Source organism: Crocodylus siamensis, chromosome 13, assembly GCF_052110815.1.
Source record: "Crocodylus siamensis isolate JL-2025a chromosome 13, ASM5211081v1, whole genome shotgun sequence".
Taxonomy (NCBI): Eukaryota; Metazoa; Chordata; order Crocodylia; family Crocodylidae; genus Crocodylus; species Crocodylus siamensis.
In genome coordinates this window covers 30317157-30341541 of record NC_143407.1, presented here as the reverse complement: position 1 = coordinate 30341541, position 24385 = coordinate 30317157, and the positions used below count along the sequence as shown (strand labels likewise).

The 24385-nt window shown below is 41.1% G+C and overlaps 1 long non-coding RNA gene across 1 annotated transcript in view; it reads right to left on the bottom strand.

The window, feature by feature from the left end:
• LOC149854167 (uncharacterized) overlaps nucleotides 1–23427 on the bottom strand; it is a 154456-nt gene extending 131029 nt beyond the window's left edge. The window contains exon 1 of the long non-coding RNA XR_016438853.1: nucleotides 23308–23427. This is a non-coding gene — a long non-coding RNA (uncharacterized LOC149854167). The remainder of the gene's footprint in view (nucleotides 1–23307) is intronic.
• Between the last annotated feature and the right edge of the window lie 958 nt (nucleotides 23428–24385).

Genomic DNA, 24385 nt, shown 5'->3' with positions numbered 1-24385 from the left:
TTGCCCAGGCTGCATTCTTAGTTATTGCTTATCCAAGATGTTGTATATGTGCTCTGCTTAAGTTTTGCTCTCAGTCAGCCCCCATCCCTGAGGAAAGATCACTAGAGCTGAACCAAAGCTTTTGGAAAGCGCACACATATTTTTTTCAGAACTGAAAGCCATGATTTCAGAACTCAGGCACAAAACAGGCTAATTGATACTCAAACAGCTGTCTCTGGGAAATCGAGGGGAGCTACTAAACTACACGGAAACTTGTGAGGAAGCAGAAAGCAGCCATCTCAATGATATAGCAAGGGGAAGTCTTTTGGGTGGGTGCCAGTAGGCACGGAAATGGAAAGGATCTGTAAATTGAGAACTAAATCCTATCTACCTCTGATACTTTCATGGCTGCTATTACCATAGCGGCCAACCACCTTATCATTTCTAATGCGTCTTTACTGCATCCTGTGATGCTGGCATTAGTATCTTCTCCATTTTACAGATCAGGAGAGGCTAAATGAATTGCCCAACCTCATGCCAGCAGCTTTTGGTGGAGCAGAGAAGTGAAGTGAGCACAGGTCTCATAGACCACAAACTAATAATCTAGCCGCTGGACCTTCCATCTATCAGAGAAGTTCAAAGAAGAAATGGGAGAGTTTTAAGGTCTGTAGGCAGGTACCAGCTCAAAAATTAAGGAAGATATTAAACAGTGGGTCTGGATATTAGTTCCAAGAGTTTTAAGATCTGTCTGAGAACATCCCTGGGCTGTCAGAAGTGATTTTCAGTAGTGTTTGAACACTGGGAAAAATTCACTGGAAAAAAGATAATGCCTTTCCCTATTTAAAAAGTAAAGAAAATGATAGGCATACAGGTCTAATGTTAATCCCAGGCTAAAACAATAGAAGGACCATTACATAAAGACTGAAAGGAGACCGATTTCAAGTCTATATGGATTTCTGGAAAGTAAAAGTAATCTGATACCTGTCTTGATGAGATTACAAGCTTTGTTGATAAAGGAAAGGCACTTGGTTTGGTACAACATGGCATTTTCATTAAGAAGGTAGGCTTATAAAAATAAACATGGCACACATTAATTAGATTAAAAACTGGCTATTGATTAAGTGTAGAGATGAACAAAGACTGGAGGAATAATGAATAATTAAAAGGATAGGTTACTGATACAGAATGATCTGTACATGCCTTAAAGTTACAAAAAGTTCAATCCATTTAGTTTAACAAAGAAAAGACTATGTGAGATGACTACTTGATCCATCTATAAATACTCAGAAAAGCAACAAAACTTTGAAGGAGGACAGTCTAGCAGAAAGAGATAACAAAAGCTTATGACTGGATCCTGAGATTAGTCTTACTCAGTTTGAAGTAAAGCAGATTTTTTTAAAACAGCAAGGATAATTAGCTATGGGGATGACTAACCAAGGGTTGTAATGGATTCTTCAACACTGGAAATGTTCATAAACAAGACTGAGTGTTTATCAAACTTGTTACCATATTATGTTGTGCCATATTGTTGCAACTATAAAGTAACTTTGCTTAAGTCAACTCCATCTTTTCAAGGTCAGTTTTAAGTAAATTAGCTTCTTCCCTGGCCATAAATTGAGAATTACAGATAAAGATCTTGAACTGTTATTACCTTTACAAAATCCCATGGAAGAATCAGGTAACTAAGGAAAGGGCCCAAAGGGTTTAATGCACTAAAGATATTTTAAAAATCCAGCACTGAAAACATTGGACTTTTTTTTCTTTTTATTGTATGCCAGAAAGTACTGCAAATACAAATATCAAGATTGCCAGCACCCCAATTACAGGTCAACCCTGCATATAGGTACAGTCAGGTTTTTATGGCCATTTTGGAAGGAAAAAAAATAGGTAGACTTACAATCAGTACAATATAATTCACCAAGTTCTCTCCCATATAGTTTGCCCCAGAATAAGACAGTCACCTTGTATTTGAAAGGCAAATGAAGAAAAAAGACCTTTCCTTGCAGTGAGAGGGAATAGCAGCAGCAAAGGAGCTGAGCCTGCTCATTGTGCGCAGCTCTGGGTGTCCCTCACAGTGGGCCCCCAGCCCTTCTGGTCCTGGCCCCAGCATGGGCCAGTCAGGGGAAGTTCAGACAGGCCTGAGTCTATGGCCTCTTGTCTCTCGTCGGGGTCCACCCTCTAGACTCTCCAAACAAGCGGTAGCCCACCCGGTTGTGAGGGGTAGGGGTTAAGGCGCCCCAACCCGCCTTTCACCAGGGTGGTAACTGGCCTAGCATTTCCTGAGGGCTCCCATGCCACTGGGAGCCCCGCCAGGCCACCCACTCCCAGCAGGGTGCAGTTTTAGGTCATGCCCAGGACCAGGAGCTTCCTGACCATCCCCTACAGCTCCTCCCTTACCTCCAGTTGACATCAGCAGCCCTGCAGCCAAGTGTTGTTGTTGCCTGGCGTCCAGCAGCAGAACTGCCCTGTTTGTATGGGCAGCCCTAGGTTCAAAATGGCTGCCCTCATTAGGCACCTGGCAGCTGCCAGCTCCAGGCCCTTAAAGTGGCAGGCACAAACAGTGCCCTGCCACACTCACATATAATCCATACAAATTCCTGCAGGTTTTCTTTTAAAGATGCGTGTTATACGTGAGAGAATATGGTATTATCTCCTTCACACAAGGTTAGTTCAGGGAGCCTTACAGCGCAGTGCAGAGTATTGGTGGTGGATCTGCTCATCTTCTGCACCACTCTCCTGTCTCCAGTAAGTGGAGTCGTAGGCTGTACAGGTTACTTCTGCCTGGTCAGACCTAGCTTTCCTGAGGCCACTTTTCCACAGCTTAGCATGTAATCCAAATCACAATGCAGCCAGGAGAGAGCTGACAGGTACAGCACTAGCCAGCTGTAAGGGTTGGAAATGGCTACAGTAATATTAGAGGAGCAAATGATGTGACCGTCCCTATGACTGATAAACAGAGCGCTGCAGGCAACAGCTGGAGACTTCACACCGATTCTTTGAACATGAAAGTGATATCTCCATCAAGAAGCAGTGCAGAGGTATGAAGGGCTTGGGCACAGTTGGTAAGGAGGTGGAGGCGACTCTGGCCAAGACGGAATGACAGCGGGAACTTAACATAGATGTCGGCGCCTATAGAGGGTAACAAACTCTCATGGCATAGTATAAGGAGCGCATCCCAGGTTCCTGCCAAATCCTTGCTTTCTGATGATGCTCAGCGATGCCTACTGACATATAAAGCAGCAAAAGTGCTGTTTTTTTGCAGGCACTGTACAAAGGTATACTGAGCATCTGTGTATCTGCACTGCACAAAAATGCATTTCACTCAGGCTGGCGAACTCCAGCTAAAATAGCAGTCAAGCCAAGGCAACTTGGATTCTTCACTCAGGTGAAAACGTAAGAGAACCCCAGGATTAATCTTGAGCCACTAACTCACGTTAAAATCCATCCTGTTTCCATGTCTCCATGGCCTCCACAATAGCCAATTGAAGGTAGCCAACCACAGATATTTCCTTTGTAGTGACCAAAGCAAAAATAAATAATGTAAAAAGGGGCGTTTGTCCCATTCAGTGCATCAAAAAAGTATTGGATCTTAGACTAATCCTTTGCACAGTTTGGATATTATGAAGGGTCCACCATAAAGCTAATCCAATACCTGACACTTTCTTTTCTCCAGGAAAATGTCCGAGATACAAAACGCAAAAGGCACGGTTGAAGGAAGAAGGAGAAAGGCCTAATTGGAGTGCTGCTGTAGTTTGATGATAGCAGTTTCAATAAGCTGTTACAATTGGCAAATTGGCTCTAAAACAAATTAGAGTAACCTTGAAACTGCTCTAATTAAGGTCAAAGTACCCTTGGCTTGAGCTGGATTATAAAAAAAATATATACGTCTTTCTCTGCCACTGCTTCATATACCTCAGGGTTCAGGCCTGGTGCTGCTTTGCTGTATGAAAGTGGGAAATTTCATTTAAAATCCATAACATGGAGCAAGAAAACCAGCCAAATCCCTTACTAGCCTCTCAGTTTCCTTTGCTGAAACTCAGCTCCCAGCAAAATGTATTGCAAAGCTTACTGCAAACCTTTTTGTTCCCATGTTGTCGAATATTTCCAATTAAAAAAAAATTCTAAATCAATCAATCAAGTCTATTTTCTACTAGCTTAAAAATCCTATATATGCTAGTCAGATAGAATCCCATAAACAATCCTGGCAGTAATTTAAAATACAGCAAAAGACTCGGGATGCATAAACTGTATAGATTTATAGATGTTAAGACCTGGGGGGAGTGGAGGGGGGGGCCTATTAACATAACTTCTTTAATCGAATCTCTTGTATAACACAAGCCATAGGATTTCATCCCATTGCTCCTGCACAGAACATAATAACTTGTGTTCAACTAAAGTACATCTTCCAGACAGACAGGCAGTCTTGACCTGAAGACTTAGAGAGAAGAGAAAATAATAAAAATTTCATGGAAAGTTGTCAGTTGGAAAATAAACAGCAGAGAGATGATTTTTTGGACTCGGTTACTAGCAGTACAGTTCCAGTTTAGCTGGCATCCTTCCTGTGTGGCCCTGGAGCTGATGCAAAGTGACACGGCTCCACTGAAATTAATGGCACTATGCTGGTTTCCACTACAGGACTATATGACCCCTATTTCTACCCCTCAATTGTGCTTAAGGACCTTACTTTCTGTGGCATGTACTCTGTTCATTTCTAAAGGATCCCTCACCTCTGTAAGACTGACTCCTTCATCAAGCTGAAGGAGTCAGTCTTACCGACCTACTGACCAATAACCAAACTACGGGAGGATGCCTGCCCTGCAATGCTCCATTCGGAATATCAGGCCCCTAAAGCATCTGAATCTGGTTAGTACAAATTTGTCATCTGTTTTCCCAACTCTGTTGAAACCTCTGTTTTGAAGTCAACCCATTGGCTTCAGTGGGAGATCACCTTGGCCCTTTTTCTATTTGGTTTTTAATTTTTAATCTCTTGTATTTATTTTCTTCTCACTGCTTATCAGCATCATGTTCTTGTTTTATAAGAACAGAACTGCACAGAGCCACTACAAGGCTTTTGGTTCATCAGTTTTTAATTAAATTTGAATTGAAGATTCTTTTTCCTCTAGGCTAATTTTCAACTGACAAACAAAATCCCCGTAAGTGCCTTTTCTTTTGTACCATAAACTGGTAGAGCTGCTGTCAAAATCCCTTAGAAACCAAACTTTTTCCAACTTCACAGGAGTAAAGATTAAGGCTTAATCAAAAATAAACTACAGTGGCTTTTACAAAAAAACACTTTTCCCCCTTTGCAAAAGTCTGCCTTTATTATCACCTTATCGTGGATCACATACCATACAATATGCTAAAAGCATCACCTGGACTAGATCCTCCTAGGTGGATCTAGTAAATCGCCCCAGCTGCCCAATGTTAGGTTTCCACTAGATGATGGATGGGAAGAGGAGGACAGAAAATGAAAATAAACTTATTTTAAGAGTTCTTTGACTTCTCATCTTAGTTCTCCCATGCCTCCACAAGAGCCTTGACTCAAAACTCAGTGAAGTCACTGGGTAGGCTATTACTGATCTTCCCAATTTTCAGTTAAAAAAAAAAAAAAGTAACCCCAAATCCACATTTTCCCATGATTTAAATGAAACACCACTAATATATAGATCTATATATAGCAGCGTTTCATTTTAATCATGGAAAAATGTGGATTTGGGGTTCCTTTTTTTTTTAAGTGAAAATTGGAGATTTTTTTTTAATCAGAGAAAACCAGGATCCCTGGTCATCAGTAGCCAATCTAGGAAAACAAATGGCCACTTTCTTAGGGCTTCTAACCCAGGAAGAACTTGCCTACGTAGTTTTGTGGGTGCTGCTCAGTGGACATCTTCCTTTTCATAGCCCCGACATGGACATATTGAGTGACCCGAGAGAGATGTCACTTCTCTATGCCTTAGCAGTCCTTTATACTCATGTGCTCTCTTCACATCCATCCCTCCCCTTTGGTTTCAAGCTATTAGCCATCACCTCTCCTGGGATGAAATCACACAACTATCCCACTACCAGATCAGGCCTGGGGCTGCAGTCATCTGATAGTAACCGCCATTACGTCAGGGGGTCTGGCCTCATCTCACACCCGGCAGCTCTGTTCTTCCTGGGGTGTATCCAGCTATCACGCATCCTTCTTGAAAGCACAGCTTTATTTATTTAGAGGCAAGAGCATACTTAGAGCACTCTTTGAAGCAAAAATGAAAAGAGCAATTCCGAGAAGAAAAACAGACTTTAAAACAACAAATGGCCTATGTGCTTGCTTCTCTTTCCTTAACGCTTACTACTCCCAGATACGTGGGCAAAAGCTTCAAATACTTTCAGGTACTCCCACAGGACTTGCCTTTCTCTTCCATATCACCTCCTGACAACTGACCCCCTCCACTTCTCCTGAGAAGGGCTTTCTATACAGCCTCTTGATCTGTTAGGGCTGGATCCAATAAAGGAATTCGGTGCCTAAAAGGAAAGTAATGCAGCACTGATCTTTCAGATATCTGGACTTCCAAGTGGAACCCAGAATCCTGCATTAGGTTTCCTAAGTTCCCAGTACATGGGGGATGGAAGGGGAGGGGGGTGGGAGGGCGGGGTTGGGCACCTCAGACATGCTGCAGTGTTTCAACTTATAGCTTGACAATGGGAGATGTTGAGGACCAGGGCAAATAGGAAAATCCACCCCTTTCTTGGGCTTATGCACCTGACTCAGGTCTGACGGGAAGGTCCTCAGTTCACCTAGGATTCTCCATTAGATGATCTTGTAAGGTCCCTTCCAGCCCCAAACATGTACAAAAATATCTATGGATCTGGAATACTCTCCCAAGACTAGGCACCTGCAACACTTTAAAAAAAACTGGGCAGGCCTCACTTTTCTTTCAAGAGAGAGGTTGCCACAGTGATGGTGGCCTCTTTAATCCACTCACCCAGGGTCCAGTTGCCCCTGCAGCTGTGGAGGGTTCAACCCTGTAGCTCCAATGCCACTAGGCTATAGCTAGCTCCACTCCTGCTGAAGCTGTAACACTGGGAATTCAAGTTTAATTGGGCCACACAGCATGATGCTGTTGTGCACTGGCATAGACTCTCACTGAAGGGTGGCTTGGAGTCTCAACCTTGCACTCAGTATTGTTTTGGCATTTTACATCCAACAGCATTGGATGGGATATGGCTGTGTCAAGCAAGCCACCTTTGAAGACAGCAGCTTTCCTGTAATGGCACATCAGCCTCTGTTGGGAAGTTGCTTACCTATAGCTATTTTTTCCCTGCTATTTTTTTTTCTACAAACTCTTATTAATCTATAGCAATGTGTCCGTACGGGACAGTTTTATAATCCCATATGCTATAACTTCACCTCACTACCTAAGTTGCATAGGATAATGAAGAATTATTAGGTCACAATTTTTACATGTCTCCCAGTTTTCCACAATCATTATAAAAATAATCATCATTAAAACTAGCATGTAACCACCTTTTTGCTTTTCAGTGACCCTCTTCTTCTCCTCCAAGAAATGTAAATCCATTAGCTTCAATTAATTCAATTGCAAGGCCTAACATTAATGAATCATGTCTCTTCATTTCTGTGCTCAACAAGATCAATCAATCAATCCCTAATCATTCAAGCTCCTAGCTACTGTACCAGAAAAATTCAGAAGAATCTTCCAACAATTGCCCCGCCACTGCACGCACAAAGACTTCAAGCCAAACCTACATAATTGCTCTTAACTAAAGAGATTCTTGCCTCCTAAAATAGTAGAACACAATTATAATTAGCTAATAAACTACAAATGAATAATTACCTAGCACAAAGGGAGAAAAAGGAAGGAGGAGTTAAAATGTTACTCAGACACTTCAATTTGCTTCAGAAAGGGAAATGAAAATCACTACAATTGCAAATTTTCTTTAGTCTTGAAGGGTGGAATTTACCTCGGGATATGGAGTCACACAAGACATAGGCTCCATGCAATCTTACCTAAGCCCTGCTGAACCGATCTTAAATGAAACAAGGGACTTGTGCTTGACTGATCAGTTAGGCTGGAAACATGTGGGGTGACATCTCGAAGTGCATTGACTTTGCTATTGACTTTAATGGAGCCAGGATTTCAACTTTGATCTAGTAACGTATGAAATGAATGAGATGTTTGCAGAAGAATTATGGCCGTGTACATGAAAGGGATAAGTTTTCTTATCTCACCGTTGTTACCTACCATGATACTATAGTCTAGGGATAGGGAACTACTGCTGCTTATTTTGAGAAGGTCAGTAGTGCCACAGGATAAGTGTTTTCTTTGTAATGTGAAAGCCGTTGTACAAACAACAGAATATACACTAAGTGTGTAAACTGTAATGGCTCCAATCTTCAGTGATGATGCTATACTAAAAAGTAGAGGGGATTGAAGCCAGACCACCTGTCCAGGATGAGTACAGCTCTATGATGCAACCGAATCACAGGAATTTATGCCAGCTAAAGATCTGGGCTGTGCGTAGATGAAACAAGTCGTGTGTACACGACACTCTGAAGTGGGCTAAATGGTTTTGCACCACTTTAACGGCGTTGGTGTTTGCATGCCTTGGCGGCGTACTTTTAAAACCCACTGCTTTTTTAAAACCCCGTTTCATCTACGCATGCCCCTGGTGGAGAGATACATAAGGGCAGATTCATCTTAATGCAATTCCAATGAATTCAATGAGTGAATCGGACTTATTCTATCCCATGGATTCATGCCCAGAACAGCTGTGAAAGGCAACAGAAGCCATGGAGTTGGGAGAAAAGAACCTTAAATGTTTGTAGACTGATAGTTTTTAGTAATGGTCCAGCTGGGCAGCTACCAGTTTGAATACAGCCCCCTGAAGAAGAGCAGAGTGCAAGACATTACTAAAAGATAAGCAGCAGATTTATAATACACCAGTTAACTAACAGCTATTAATTATCAGCTAATACAGGATATGATGTACACTGCTGTGTACTTTTGTCACAGCAAAATATTTTTCCTAGTTTTGTTTTAGAGTAAGGATTGGAAGGCCAGATTTACAGTGAATGTGGGAAACAAGTACTGGCAGTCCCAGCGTTACCTGACCTCAGTAGTTCAGTGGTTCTCAACTTTTTTAGACTTGAGACACCCCCCCACTTCCACTTAGAAAATGCTGGCTCTTAGTTTTCACTAGTTTTTTTTTTTATTATGGAAACACAATAGAACAATTTTTCTGTTGAAAAGGATTCAGAAAGACCACAACAGGCCAGAACATTTTTTAACACTACTGAAATCTTGGGGCTTAGCTTGTGAATCATGTTTGCACGACTAAGGGTTGACACTGTGTGGCAGCCCGTGGTACCCTTGAAAGGATCTCAAGGCACCCCAAGGTGCTACAGCACCTTGGTGGAGAATTACTGTCTTAGTTTAAAAACTGGAAAACATATGTGTTTTAGGGTAACTGAAAAACAGTAGGTGGCAGTGTGTTCTACAACACCCAGTCTCCTCCGTGAAGGACTGGATTTGTTCAGACAGAGTGAATTTCAAAGGTTATTTTCCACTCCAAAGAGCCAGACCCTCGCCGCCTGCGCTGATTTACAACTGGTGAAGATCTGGCCCCCACAAAGGATCCCAAAGTCTGCAAAACCGCCGCAGGCAATCTGAACAGAAAACACTGACGCCCGTCTCTCTGCAAATATCAGGGCAGATCCTCGGCCGATATAAACTGCTGCAGCTCCACAGATCGTGGGGAAACAGCTGTAGTTTCCACCAGCTGAGAGCTTGGCCCATTGCTTTAACCGGTAAAAGGAAATACAGCAGCCAAGTATGTTCAGCTCTGATGGCATTGTCAGTGCTTTGGGCCCCTTAGGAAACACAGCAACTTAAAAATGTTCAACTCATAATATGGTCACAAAGATGTATTTGTGCAATGAGACGAGCTAGGCAATGTTCTGCTATTCCCTACAATTGAGAATTAAATGAACTACACTAGAGGATATCTGGATACATACACATTCTATTATTACTTTTGAGAGATTGGTTCAATCCGTACCCTCTTAATGCTACATTTGATTGCTACTTTCCCCAGTTACTTTCTTTTTAAAGGCATTAAAATGGAACGCTCTGTATAAAATAGGATGTTTTGAGTTTAAAAAAAAAAATCAGAGAGAACTGTAACTCTAGTCTCTCTGTGTAATAGGATAATTTCAGTTTCTCATGCTATGTGGACCATGCTAAAATGCCATTTCCATGTTAACTCTATCATATAATTACTACCGCTGGAATAGAACTGGTAATACAATTGTTTATATTACACTATACATTATATTAATGTGGCCACACAAGCTATGGCTGCTGTGCTGTTTTTCATTGCATTTCATGCTTTTTGGACAGTTTGGCACTCTCTCACCTTTTAATTCCAATTTTTTTCTCTGGCACCTTTCTGAAAATTGGAAATCTGCTCTTGAACTATCTTAAAAGGCTTTTAATCAGATGAAAGAGCAAAAATTTGAAGAAGCTTTATTTTCAAAACTGCTTCCATAATATGTTTGATCCTGGGACTTTAGAGCTTATGTTTACCCTGTTATTCAACTACTTGTCATTATTAAGGAAAAAGAGTATTACTACAGCAGCTGTATAGTTTGAACATATTCGGGCATTAGAAGAGATAAGGCTGTTTGTGTAGGAGGATTTAGTGGCTGTTCTGCTCATAAATCCTATTTTTTCCTAGTAATTTATTATGTTTAAAATTGCACTGGACCATCATGGACATAGACAGTCATTCTGTAGGGTATATTCCTTCCAACCTCCTGTCATTCTCACTTACAGAGATCTTTCATAGATCAAGTGAATTAACAGAGGTAGGGGGGTTTCATTTTTTTTGCAAGGAAGGGTCGTGGGGGCGGGGAGGGGAGAAGTGAGGAATATTTCTAATACGCCCAAGCATTCCTGATATAATTGCAATGAGTCCATCCTTCCTTAATCTCAATTACGGAGTGTGGGTCACATGGCAGGGGTGGGCAGATGGAATTCCTGCCTCTAATCCACAAACACTTGCATGTTTCCATGGCAGACCTTTTGCTGTATGTTAGAATAGTACCATCTGTCCCTCGTATTCATGGGAGTCAAGGCCCTTGACCCTGTACCCTGGCTTCTCTTCCTTCCTTGTACCAGCCTGCTCAGAGATGGCATATACAGTCCCAACTCCACAGCAGTGAATTAATGGGATAGCGAGCCCTCCCCCACCCATGAATTTCACTACCTGTCAAAAAAGGAGAAGGAAACTCAGGCATCCTTACTACGAGTGTTGTGGCGATCTCGATTTTTAAAAAGACACTATGGTACGAGCCAGTTCTGTGCAATTTCTGGTCTCCGTCTGAACACAGGGATTGAAGTCAGAATGGGAAAAGCTGAAGACAACTCAAAAAGGTTTAAACTGAACTTCCCTCTATATGTACAGAAGTGCCAGCCAACATGAAGAGAGTTAGAACTAAGATGACCTTCTGCCAATAGCTAGTTGCGAAGCACTTGATGTTCTTAGAAGTTCTTGGTTAACTCGGGCAATAGGTGGTTGAAACTATGACACGGTTAGAGAAATTCTGAGTACTGCCTTAAAATCAAGGAGTATGCCTTTAAACAGAGAGTACAAAAGGAAGGTGAAAAGCAGAGGAGCCTGTAAATGGCTCTTCTGTCTTCAGTCAATCTTGCAATTCTAGAAAGCTAACTCTGACAAAAGACTAGGTAGGACCTGGCAGGGAAGCGCAACTGGAAGATCCAAAATTAACACCTGACAGAACTATGAGAACTTGTCCAGCACAGGAAGCAATCAAATCCAGACTGACGGTTGAGGAGAGTGGACAATGTTCTGACCCTGGAATATTATAGACGATCCAAATTCTTACAAGAAAAGAAAGAAGAAGAAAAAGAAAAAAGAAAGAGGAGGAGACCTCTTGAAACTAACACTGGCACTCACAAAAGAAATAGCCCATGAAGTTGCATGTCCTGGCAAGCACCACAATACAAGGCAAGACATTGGATGAAAGAGCTGCAATGCATGATACTATTTCTCTAGCACCAGCACACTGCATACACCAGTGGTTCTTAACCTTTTCAGACTCAAGGCACCCCTTGTTGGCCTGTGAGCTAAGTGGCAGAGGAAAAGGGCAGTGAGGGCAGAGCAACAGACAGACAGGCCAAGCACTTATGTGCTCATCTCCTCATACTTCATGTATCTCCTTGCACTTCCAGTTGCACTCTTCAACAGATCTCCAGGAACCCCAGCCAGCAGCCTAGTTGAGAATCCCAGGTGTATATCATGGACTAAAGAGAGGACAATGGCAACACTAGCTCAGGAGAAATCAGAGGAGCAAGGGATAGTCTTGCAGCAGAACTAAGGGACTTACAGATACCTGTCAAGTCAACAGTGGAGCTGATATCTCAAGAGCGACCTACCTGTCTAGGAAACACTGCAGAGCTACTCATAGAGCAGTTGAACCTGAACTCTTAGTTTTAGCTAATCCACTGATCTGACATATTTGAAATGCTGCATTAGGGCAGTGTTGAATTGTTGTTTGTCTGGTAAAGGAAGATATGGGAAAATGGACTCTGGCATGAACCATGTGGAACCAGGTACATTGGAGAAAGGCTCATGTTACTCAATGCTGATTGGTCAGAACTCAAGTACGAAATTATAGAATCACAGAAGCAAAGACAATTAGGGTTGGAAGGGACCTTAGGAGGTCGTCTAATGTAACCCCCGGCTCAAAGCAGGACCAACACCAACTACATCATCCCAGTCAAGGCTTTGTCTAGCTAGGTCTTAAAACCGTCTAAAAATGGAGATTCCATGACTCCTCTGGGTAACCTGTTCCAGTGCTATACAACAGACCCCTGATTTACGTGAGTATTGTGTTCTGGGGCAATTTCATGCAAGTCGAATTCGTGTAAATCTAGATGACTTTTCCCATAGGAAATAATAGAATAGTAAGGGGTTGTGTACCCCAGACATACCTTAGTCATAGGTTTTTTTCCCCTTTTCTTGGCGGAATCACCTTTAGGAGGCACATCTAGCGTCTCACCTATGCATCTTGAGATGCTGCTACCAAAATGGCAGTACAATGGCGGCACAGCTCTGCTTGATTCTGCCTGCAAATCTTGTGAGGTGTTCACGTATATATGCGAATCTCATGAGCGTTCGCATATATACATGAATGACGTGCATCTTGAGGGGCATTTTTGAATCCAGACCCTCATACAAAATCACGTAAATGCACGATATGCATAAGTCAGAATCGCATAAATTGGGGGTCTACTGTATAACTCTTCTCATGGGAAAGTTTTTCCTAATATCTAAGCTAAACCTCTCTTGCTTCAACTTGAGACCATAGCTCCTTGTTTTGTCATTTGTCGCCACTGAGAACAGTCCAGCTCCATCTTCTTTGCAACCCAGCTGCAGGGAGTTGAAGGCTGCTATGAAATCCCCCCTCAGTCTTCTCTTCTACGACCAAATAAGCCAGGCTCCCTCAACCTCTTCTCAAAAGTCATGTGCCCCATGCCCCCGACCATTTCTGCTGCCCACTGCTGGACTCTTTCCAAGTTGTCCCCACTCATTCCGTAGTGGGAGCTCAAATTGAACACTCTACTCCAGACGTGGCATCACTGGTACCAAATAGAAGGGAAAAATCTCTTATCTCGATCTGCTGGCAACACTCCTACCAAGGCAGCCCAGGATGCTGTTAGCCTTCTTGGCAACAAGGGCACACTGCTGGCTCATATTCAGCTTATTGTCCACTGTAACCCCCAGGTCCTCTTCTGCAGAGCTGCTACTTAGCCAGTCAATTCCCAGCCTGTACCGGTGCATGGGATTGTTCCATCCTAAGTACAGGACTTTGCACTTGTCCTTTTTAAAACTCATGCGGTCCAATCCTCCCATTTGTTGAGGTCTCTCTGAATCCTAGCCCTACCCTCCAGCATATCTATTACTCCCCCCAGCTTGGTGTCATCATGCATGTCATCATGCTTTAAGTGAAGCAGACATCAGTCAGACACCCTGGTTCTCAGGGCAGAATTCTGTTTCACCTAATAGATGAACAAAGCACAACTTGCAACAAACCCTGAGTGACATGACTAAAATATAGGAGCAATTCTATTGCCCTCTCTGGGTGCATAAGTGCCCCCACTAGGAACAGAGAGACATCTGTGCATCTCCTATAATGGAGGCATTTATCTTCCCAGAGAGGGTAATTGAATTATGCCTATGCTTTATAACTCATAGTTGTTTTCAAACGGCATGCTGGCCATCCATTAAGTGTAACAGTGTTCTGCACCAAGTGACCAATACAAGCTCTAGCAATGGGTATAATTTATAAGACACTTGCAATTTAAATTAAATATCACTAATTGTGCTTAAGAATTAGGTATCCAGGTTGTAGCCATATTGGTCTAGAGGAAAAGGCAATCAGGATTTGTAGTAGAGATGGTATCTTTTATTAGACCAACAAGATTTTTGCAAAAAAAAAAAATTCTTTAACTGCAAGCTTTCAGGCACAAACATCCTTCATCAGGGAAAGGAGAAAAGATTGTAAAAGTTCTCCTGGGGATAAATGAAAGTTCATATTTCACAGGATTTCACAGAGGAGTCAATTCTCCAATGCCTGATGAAGGGTGTTTGTCGCCGAAAGCCTGCAATTAAAGAAATTTTTTTGCAAAAATCTTGTTGGTCTAATAAAAAAATATCATCTCTACTACGAGTCCTGATTGTTTAAGAATTAGAGCATTTTTAAGCAGTTACTATAACCGACTAAAGAGTGTGTTATGTCACCCCTCTCTGTGCCTGACACACTTCTTTTAGCTTAAGAGCCTTTCTTTTGCTTTAGCTGTACAGGCCGTGTGCTTAACTCCAATTCATTCTACTTGCCAGCCAAGATGGCAACTGTCACGTTACCATCTTGAGTCCGTTCAGCAAGCTGGGCAAAATGAGATTACCTTGTCTTGGCCCACTTCCTAGCAAACAGATGACTGCATTGCTTAAACACTGACAGTGACTGACAACCGCTTCTGTAGTCTTTACAGTGGGGGCCCAGAATCAGTGACCACCCTACCCAGGAGTCAGGTTCCTAGATGTCATGGCAGAAGGGCCTTGGTAAGCAGTTGGGAGAAGAAGCCATGCCTTCGCTGTTCCTGTAAAGTTGAAATCATTGCTTGTGTAGAGGGCTCGCAAGGGGCCTAATTAGTCTCTCATGCATAGTCCTTCCTTTGGTTCTGCTATGCTCAGCGAAGAATTTAACCCTGGTTAGAGGGAATACTTCATTCTCCATCACAGAATGAGGTCTTTATTGGGATTAAAACAACAATCCCAAGGGGGGGGCTTCCCAATGCAACAACTGGATCTGCTTCATAGCTACTCAATGAATTTAATTAAGCTCTTGAGCCTGACAAAACACAGAACTTTCTTTCAAAAGTGGGTTTTCCCCAGGCACAGCTTTGCTTGAGGGCAAATGAAAACCCATCATTAAAATCTATTATTCCCATTGAGGAGCAAACAGCAGCTGACGTGCTATCACAATGTTCACATCACACTTTGGATTTTAGTCTTACACCAGAAACCTTTTAGGGGGACAAAAAGCTGCCCAAAGGGGGAAAAAAGAAACAAAAAACAAAAAGACCAAAGGCCACTCAAAGCTTGCTCTTCATTCCTCACAGCCCCTTTTCTGCTGGCTCCAGCCGCTCAGAAAAAATTAACATTGAAACAGTCATCTTGAAATGAACTAGGGCACAGTGACTGGAAAGAAAGGATGAAAGGCCCTCACTGAAGCGTCTTAATTTTTTTTAAATTGTTTTTTTAAAGATGAGCCTCTTCTGGAAAAGGTAGTCATTGCACAAAGTAAAACAGCATGGAGCTTACAACAATGGAAACTTCATCAATGTTCACAGAGAGCAAAGAGAGATGAGCAAGCAAGAAACTCCCTATGACATCTCAGCCAGAATATAAGGCAGAATAGCAGAGACAAGAATGATATTGCTGGGATCATACTTCCAAGATACAGATGCCCAAATGGATGCCCTTAAAAGTCCAGGTGAATGCTAATTATGAATGAACCGCAGCATTACACCCATCCCCACCTCTATGAGTAGAGAAAATTGACCCAAAACCAGGGCTGGATTTTCCGAGGAGCAGAGATCTCATTTAGTTGCTTACATAAGGGCCTGATTTTTGAAGTGCTCAGAAATTCCCATTGAGACTTTTTAGGACCGACCAATGGGCTGCCCTTCCTGGAAAGCCCAGTATCAGTTGCAGGTGCAGAGGCAAGCTAACATTTACAGACATCACGTTCATTTAAATAAACTCTTCTTTGGATGGTCATATAATATTTATATTCTCCTTCAAATAAATGGACTGGGAAAATGATTCAATATTAATGACCCAATATTACCCCCATATTTAAAACAAGCTATCAATTTCAGAATTAAAGGTGTCAACATACAGACAGATATGCAGACAGTGAGATTTCCCCAAACTTCTCCTATTTTGAAACGAATAAAGCACTCTTTTGAACTACAAAACCTACCTACCTTCAGTACAAAACTGGGAACAGCAACAACAAGATTACTAGGCTGCAATTCACTCAAATGAGATGCGCAGTTTTTATGAGCAGGTGGTGTGGGACTCTACAGGATAAAGACAGGGTATGTTCTTGCAGAAGAATGACAGATGGTTTAAATCACTATGCGTGGTCTTACTCACTCTTTGAAGATATGAGAGATAAATGGATCTCTCCATTAGTGGAACGAGGCTAATGAAAAAATAATTTGGCTCCTCTCTAATAACTAGTAGCTTGCCCTATACTCCTTAGGTATATTTGTATCATTTGTGCAAAGAATATGGGTCAAAATCAAATACACTCCCCCTGTTTTTATTATTTTACTCTACTATTGTGTACTGCTTCATCTTATCTACTTTATATCATCATATACTATGTTTTGTTTTAACTTTAATGTGGCAGAATGTGTAAAATGGTATGCTGTTACAGTAGGAGTAAGGGTTCACTCCCTTCCTGAGGACTGACTTGATCACATCAACAGGCAGTTGTCAGTCATTTTCCTGTGTGTGTTAACAGTTGCAATAAAGCCTTTTTGAGAGCAAGAAGTTCCCCTGCATTTTCCCAAGCTATGAGATAGCACACTTACCAATCACGATAGATATGAACGATTAATTAATTTGTAATTATATTAAACACAATTGTATTGTCCAGGTTATTGTACTGTTTTGATGAAAGCTGTAATTAAACTACTACTACATACCTATTTGTTTGCCATCATCTTACCAGTCACACTTGTATTGGGTCCATGGGATTGTCCATGAGAACAGAGCCTCACATATAGTGAAGCATCTGTGGAATTGAAACCATGGTTAATAAAGCCCTGATAGGGTATTTCAGTCTCCAAACTGCTATCCTACCTACACTGATAGCCACAAATATTTAGAGATCACATCAGTTGCTCATCATTTCCCATGATGCATCAGCCATCATGGGAAATATCTACCCTATTGCCCATTCCTATCTATATTTCACCTTTGGGTCTGACCACAAGCCTGCTGAATCAGGTCCATCAACATTCATAGAATTTGGATCAGCCTTCTTGCAGATTAGATATGCATCTTTGGAGATGGACTGATTTTTCAAGGCTGCCCCTGCAGCTCAAGGGTTGGAAGAATAAACATTAGCCCCTATTATACACAAGCTACAAGCCTTAATAGCACCAGCAAAATGATTCATAGATTCATAGATTGCAGAGTCGGAAGGGACCACAATGGATCGTTGTGCCCGACCCCCTGCCCTTGCCATGAAAGAGGACCAAGGTCAGATGACCCCAGCCAGGTGACTATCAAGCCTCCTTTTGAAGGCTTCCAAGTTAGGAGATAGCACCATCTCTCTTGGCAGCCTGTTCCAGATTCTGGCCACCCTTACTGTAAAAAATGTCTTCCTAATGTCCAAAGTAAATCTACTCTCCACTAGTTTGTACCCATTATTCCTAGTTACTCCCTGGGGAGCACACGTGGGAGATATAATATCTTTCTGGGTACCCCCTGGCAACTAACAGAGGATGGTTGCAACCTATTATTCACTTGGGAAACGCCAGAGAAAGAGTTATATTGATTAGATGGGGAAAATAAGGGGATTTTAAGTCAATGAATAGAATAATGGAAGTTTCTGCAAGAACTGAGTTGCAGATGAATGGGTATGACGAGTGTGCTCACTATCTATAAACTGATGTGAAAAAGTTTGTTCTGGAATAAAAAAAGTGTAATACCATACTATTTTGAGACCAATCAGGCAGCAAATGTATTCCCAAAATTAAAGTGAATGTAATGAGATGCAAATTAGATATGCTATGCAGTTGTTGCACATATTAAAGATAGATGACACTTGTTTATTTAAGTGCATGACAGTGTCTAGGGGGGAAAAATACAAAAAGCCGTAAGTTTCCATGTTTTAAAAGTAATCCATCACCAGATCTTAAGGACAAAGTTGCATTTTCCAGGGGCACAGGATGGGCATTTTCTTTTGTACAAGCATACATGAAAAGATACAAGGACCCTAATCTAAAGCCCACTGGAGCCCTCAGAAGTCTCTCCCTTCAAGTGAATGTGCTACAAACAGTTTCTTACAGAGGTTTGATTCTTTTCATTGACAACAGTAGAATCCTGCAAATACAGGTGCCTTAAGCCTTGACTGAGGGGTAAAACTCAGCAGAGTATCCATAAATAGTTTTTCTAGCCACTTTTTCCTTCTCTAAATGTTACGTGATAAGCTTACCCCCTTGGCGCAAAGACATGGATAGTTGAAAGATGTGCTGTTTGCTGGTCATTTTTCCTCTTTAGAAGATTTAATTTTTTAGATGGTGCCACCCCACAACAAGTATGGGCTAGATGACCAATGACAATCCCTTCCACAGGAACAGTAAAGACACTGAAATCCCATAGTGTAGATCTCCAGTCTATCCCCCAGCCTGATCCCCACCGCTATCCCATGCTGCACTCTGTCATGTACTTGACGCACCGGCTCTTCCTCCCCAGACAAAACATCTATTCCATATCAGGACATATCTAGTGGAGTCCTCATTTCACTTCATTTGGTTTCATTCATTCATACAAAAAGCTGAGAAGTTCAAGACTTTGGGCCCTCTAACGTACAATGGACCTGAACCTGAATTCATTATAAAATCACATGCGACTCCAGTGAGGCCTAGAGATGTATAGTGGCATAAGATAAATCTTAAACTATAGCTAAAGTTTCACAAAAATATGTCCTGAGAACAGTTTGTTTGTGGCAAGATAAGGACTTGTTAGGATGATAATTGTTTTTCTTTTATGCATTATCCTGAAACTCCCATTGAGTCTTTGCAGTGACTACTACTCACTAAAAACTCACTGATCTTGCCAAAGGTGATATCAAACATTTTACCCAAACTCTGCCCACAAACCTTTCATCATACCAGCTCAACCATTTCACTTTTATGACTTGCCAGATTCAATGCTTTCTAGTTCCTAGTCTTGTCTCATTTGCTTCCGGTGGTTGATGAAGAGGAGCCAAAAGTCTGTTTTGCCACATTTATTTACATGTGGAAGGGGCATGAACAAGCAGAAGTTTTAACCTGTGAAAAGTGGCCCAAAACCAGTTTAAAAAAATGCCCTGATAGGAACTGGAATCACCAACAGTGAAAGCACAGCATCAATACCTTTTTGCGAGATTTCAGTGGGAGAGATCTTATCTAGGCATCCTTCTTGGCCAGTTTTGCCAGGTGTACAATATTTATTGTATTTGTACAGTAATGTCAACCCTTGTACAATTCATGATACATAACACTAAAAGCGTTCAAAATGCATGATATTTTTGAGGCCGTAAATTGATGCAGCATATGCAAACCATAAGTCACTCTCAAGGAGTCTTAACCGACTTTTGGGTTCACTGTTAGCATTTCCTTATGACTGCTTGCCTCGAAATAAAGAAACGTGTCAACTGATGACCTAGTTCTCACTCATTTATTGGAGACTTACAGTGAACAATATATAGTAAATAAAAAGACTTATTTGCCTTTATTTTTAAAGTGTACAGTAGATTTTCAGAAAATATGATGATTTCAGCTTCCAATATGATAATTTCATATTGAAGACCTGGCAATGCTGATCTTGTCATATATTTCCCTATGGAAGAGTCCCACTTATATAACCATTCAGGCATTGTGGCGTTTCCTCATATTGACACTAAATGTGTGATACCCTAACAGGAAAAGCCATTCTCAAATTTTAATTTTCTGAGGCATAATTGTTATTTAATATCTTCATTTGCTAAAAGGAATCCATTTCCAAAAGTGAATATAGAAAATGGAAGCTGCTTCATATTCCTTAGGTTCTTAAAAGAAAGACACTATAAACCCATCGAGAGCTGTGATAAATTAATGCAAAAAATGCTTAAAGGGTGCAATAAGTTTGATGTATTTTATTGATCAAATCTTTTTTTGTTTCACCAGGAAATGATACTATTCCCCTTCTTCAGAACCTAGCGACATAACTGCTTTTCATCATTTCAAAGCATTTTCCTTGGAATAAAATATGAAGAGGAATTAGTTTTTCTTTTACCTCAGACCACTGCATTTCCATGCCTTGAATAGGCATTTCATTATTTCAAAATAAATATCACTTTCAATCAAATATTGATTTTATATGAAAGGAGAGTGATTAGGAATGCTCTATTTTTTTTCCAGAATAAAAGAAAGATGAGTAGAACAGGGTCATTCGTTTCTTCACAGTGAGCTAATTTTTCTTTGCAGCTCAGATGAGACAAGGGAAAAAAAAAATCGGTTCCCTTCCTGATTGATTTCATGAGGGCATTCTTTTGGAGGGGAATGCAAGACAAAAGGGAATGATAACCTACAGCAACTGTGAACACTTTTGAGTGATATGCTTAGAGGAGTATGGTGATGAAAGCCAGGCATGTGCCTAGACAAATGAATGGTTTATTAGAATTTTCTGGAGCACTATGTTTGACTTTTCAAAAGGGCAAATTCACACTGCTGACTCCATGAGTAAGCTGTATTCTGATCCTAGTTACACCAGTGAAAACCACATATACCATCACACTTTCCAACAGAAGCCACGTACCTGATTCTACAGTATGCCAGATCATTCAAGTTGAGTAGCAACAAGCAGATCATTGCTCTGCATTTTCAGTGGCTAAAGCTTTTATCCTGCATAACCCAACTCATTTATTTATATTTGGAGTTTATTTTCTATCTTCATAAGGCAGATTAGTTTCATATGTCATTAGGGTAATTCCAATTTAATTATGCTTAAACAGTGGTGCAAAATATTAAGGACTCAGTACTTGTCCCAGAATGGCACTGCTTTGATAGATGTGATTACATACCACTGAAATATGAAGTCCAGCCATGAACCCACTGGAATACTGTGACATTTTTAACTACTGCTAATAACTTAATTTTCTGGTAGCTAACTTTGACTTTCCTGAGAGCCCACCTATATGCAGCAGAAAGCCTACTTAATGAGGCATAATGGCTCACACCACTACGAACAGAGTCCAAGGTTGCCAGCCCCAAAACATTTTTTACTTACAACCTGCAAACCTTTTACTAAAAAATAAACATTTTTACTGACACATTTTTACTGACATGTTTTACATAATATAAATGTAACTCTTTTGCCAGGCCCCAGTTAGAAGGGGGGAGGATCAAGTTTAGTGGTTTAACACCAACTGCGGTAACAAAGTAAACCATGGTCGTCAGTAAAAAGTTTACATTGAAAAAAAAATGTTGGGCTGGCAACCCTGCTTGACTGGAACAATGCTTTTACACTGTGCTGCCCTCACCCCAGGGTTCACCTCTTGCCCCCATATCCTGATGCTTCCAAGTGCACCCTGCACCATGGTGGCCCCCGAGTCTTACGCCCACTGGGGCTGCTCCCTGTATCCTAGCGCTGATTCCCAAATAAGCATGCATATGACCCAGAACTGTACAGACAGCTGACATAACTCAGCAGCAGCACATGGCTATGGGAAAGAAGCCTATAAAGCCCTGAAATAAAGCTCCTTGGAGGGTTCAACATTCCCATTTAGATACCAGGTGGCTTTGCTATGCTCTGCTGTCCATTAACTTCCTTCCAACTGCTTTCCAACCACAGACCTTCAATTGAGCTCCAGTTGCTTAATGTTTTATGGGTGGCTCTTTTTCTTTCTTAAACAGGTTTTACAGACAGACATTTCTAGTCTGATTTTTGTACTGACTTTCCATAAATTAGCATTGGCCTCTGTAACAGTTAGCAACCCTGGAAGAGATACTCTAATATCAGTACCAAGACAGCACATTTTTTAGTCCCTAAATCCAAGAAGTGGCTATGGAATGCGTTGCCATTACCTACAATTTACTGAGCATCTATGACACTCTGCATACAGCTTGGTGGTAGAAGGAAATGCCAACCCTCCAACACTTTTAAAGACATTTATTGTACTATATTATTCAGTCCTACTAGACAGCACCAAAGATGTCCAATATGTGCTCTCCTGGTAAACAAGGGATACAGAGTTACTGAACAAACAGTGTGGAAGTATATTTGATTGTAACCGTTCCCCTTAGCAAATACCTTTGCTTTAAAAAAAAAATCTGTGACTCAATATATCATAACAATACTTGTATAGGTCACCTATACAATGCTAATTTACTCACAGCTCTGTACAGTACACAGTAGTCAACATTTTCACACACTCAACTTACGTTTTCCTGTGCTTTATATTTCACCCCATTACTTCTAATTAAAAAGTGACAGGTGGGCACTCTTGGTCTTGTTTAACTCAGCATCTTAGATCTGCAGACCACACAAATCAGCAAGGCATAATTCCATGGACTTCAGCAGAGCTATGCTGAATTATTCCAGCTTTGAATCTAGCTCCATGAAGTATATTTTCAAACATATTTTTCATGAAAGAAATGTTCTCTTTTATGGAGCCACTGTGATTACCTGTTCATGCCCTTGAGTATGGCATATTCATATTTACTGCCGTAAAAATGATGCTTCCTGCATTCATGGGATAATACAGCCTTTAAGTTCAATAGTTTTATGGCTAATTCAATCATCAGTATTTAAATCATGTATGATGAAGTATTAGCTCTTTAGAGCAATTGTATGTTGATGTAGTCGGTGCTACTAATGTTGATTGAATGTAATTTTTCCCTCCCCTTTTGTTTTACATTTTTCTTTACAGCAGAAGACTGAGTAGTGCTCATAAAAAGAAAAAAAAAGCATAAATACAACCTGTATTTCCAGACTTTTGCTCTGCATATCAGCCTTGCACGAATGCCATGAAATCCCAGAATAAGCCCCCTAAGTCTCTTCTCCACGCCTGTAATTCTCTTGCATTTCCGATCATTTCAAATCTGGCTCGATAACAGCCATCTGAGGAGAACAAAAGACATGAATACTGATGATAAGTCTTGCATCTAAATTATGGCTTAATCGGTCATTTTCAAATAAATTGTAGTCTTGTCCAGCCTTAAGTTTCTTCAAGAACGCAACTACTGTGCAACACAAGAGGACTCAGAGATCTGGTCTTTTATTCCTTGTGCATCCAAATTGCCTGCTAAAGTCAATAGTACTTCGAAGGACTATACGAAATAGTTCTATTGGCGAAATCCACAGTTCAGCTGTATTTAGGCTTTGTGCTGGACTCGGCACAGAAATGAATTCACACATACATTCACCATAAAAATATCATGCATAGCTATAGTTTTGAGATTGCTATCAGATCCAAGGAAACATTCTTCTATGGCTTTGTATTTTCCTTTCCATGTGGTCTTGGAAGCCGGGGATGAATTGCTCATGAGGTCCTTCATACCTAAGGTCTGTCTTGTTTTACACCTGGTTCAATGAATACATTCAGTTGTGAGGAATCATAGGCCACTGTGCGTTAAGTATATTGATGGCATCCATGTCAGTGTTTCCAACATGTCGGGCCTTGTAGATGCAATTAAATAAGTTACCTAGATTCTTGATAATATTGGACTCTGAAGGAGAGTTACCTGGCCAAGTTATAGTGTCAGTAACAGGAAAGTATCAAGTGTTTATTTTAAAAAGAGCATATCAGTTTTCATGTCCAAATTATCACATGGACACTGAAAGACAAAGGTGAAAGCCTGGCCCTGGTGACATCAGTGGGACTGTGGCATTCAATGATCATTCATGTCGAGCTACACAGAAGCACCTAGGCTCCTAACTGCCACCAAAATCAATCAAATCAAAAGAAAACTAGGAGCTTAAATCATTTTGGGAATCTGGCCCTCAAAACTTAAGGTGCTAGCAAAAATTCTGGTTCTTTTTGCATTTATTGCATACA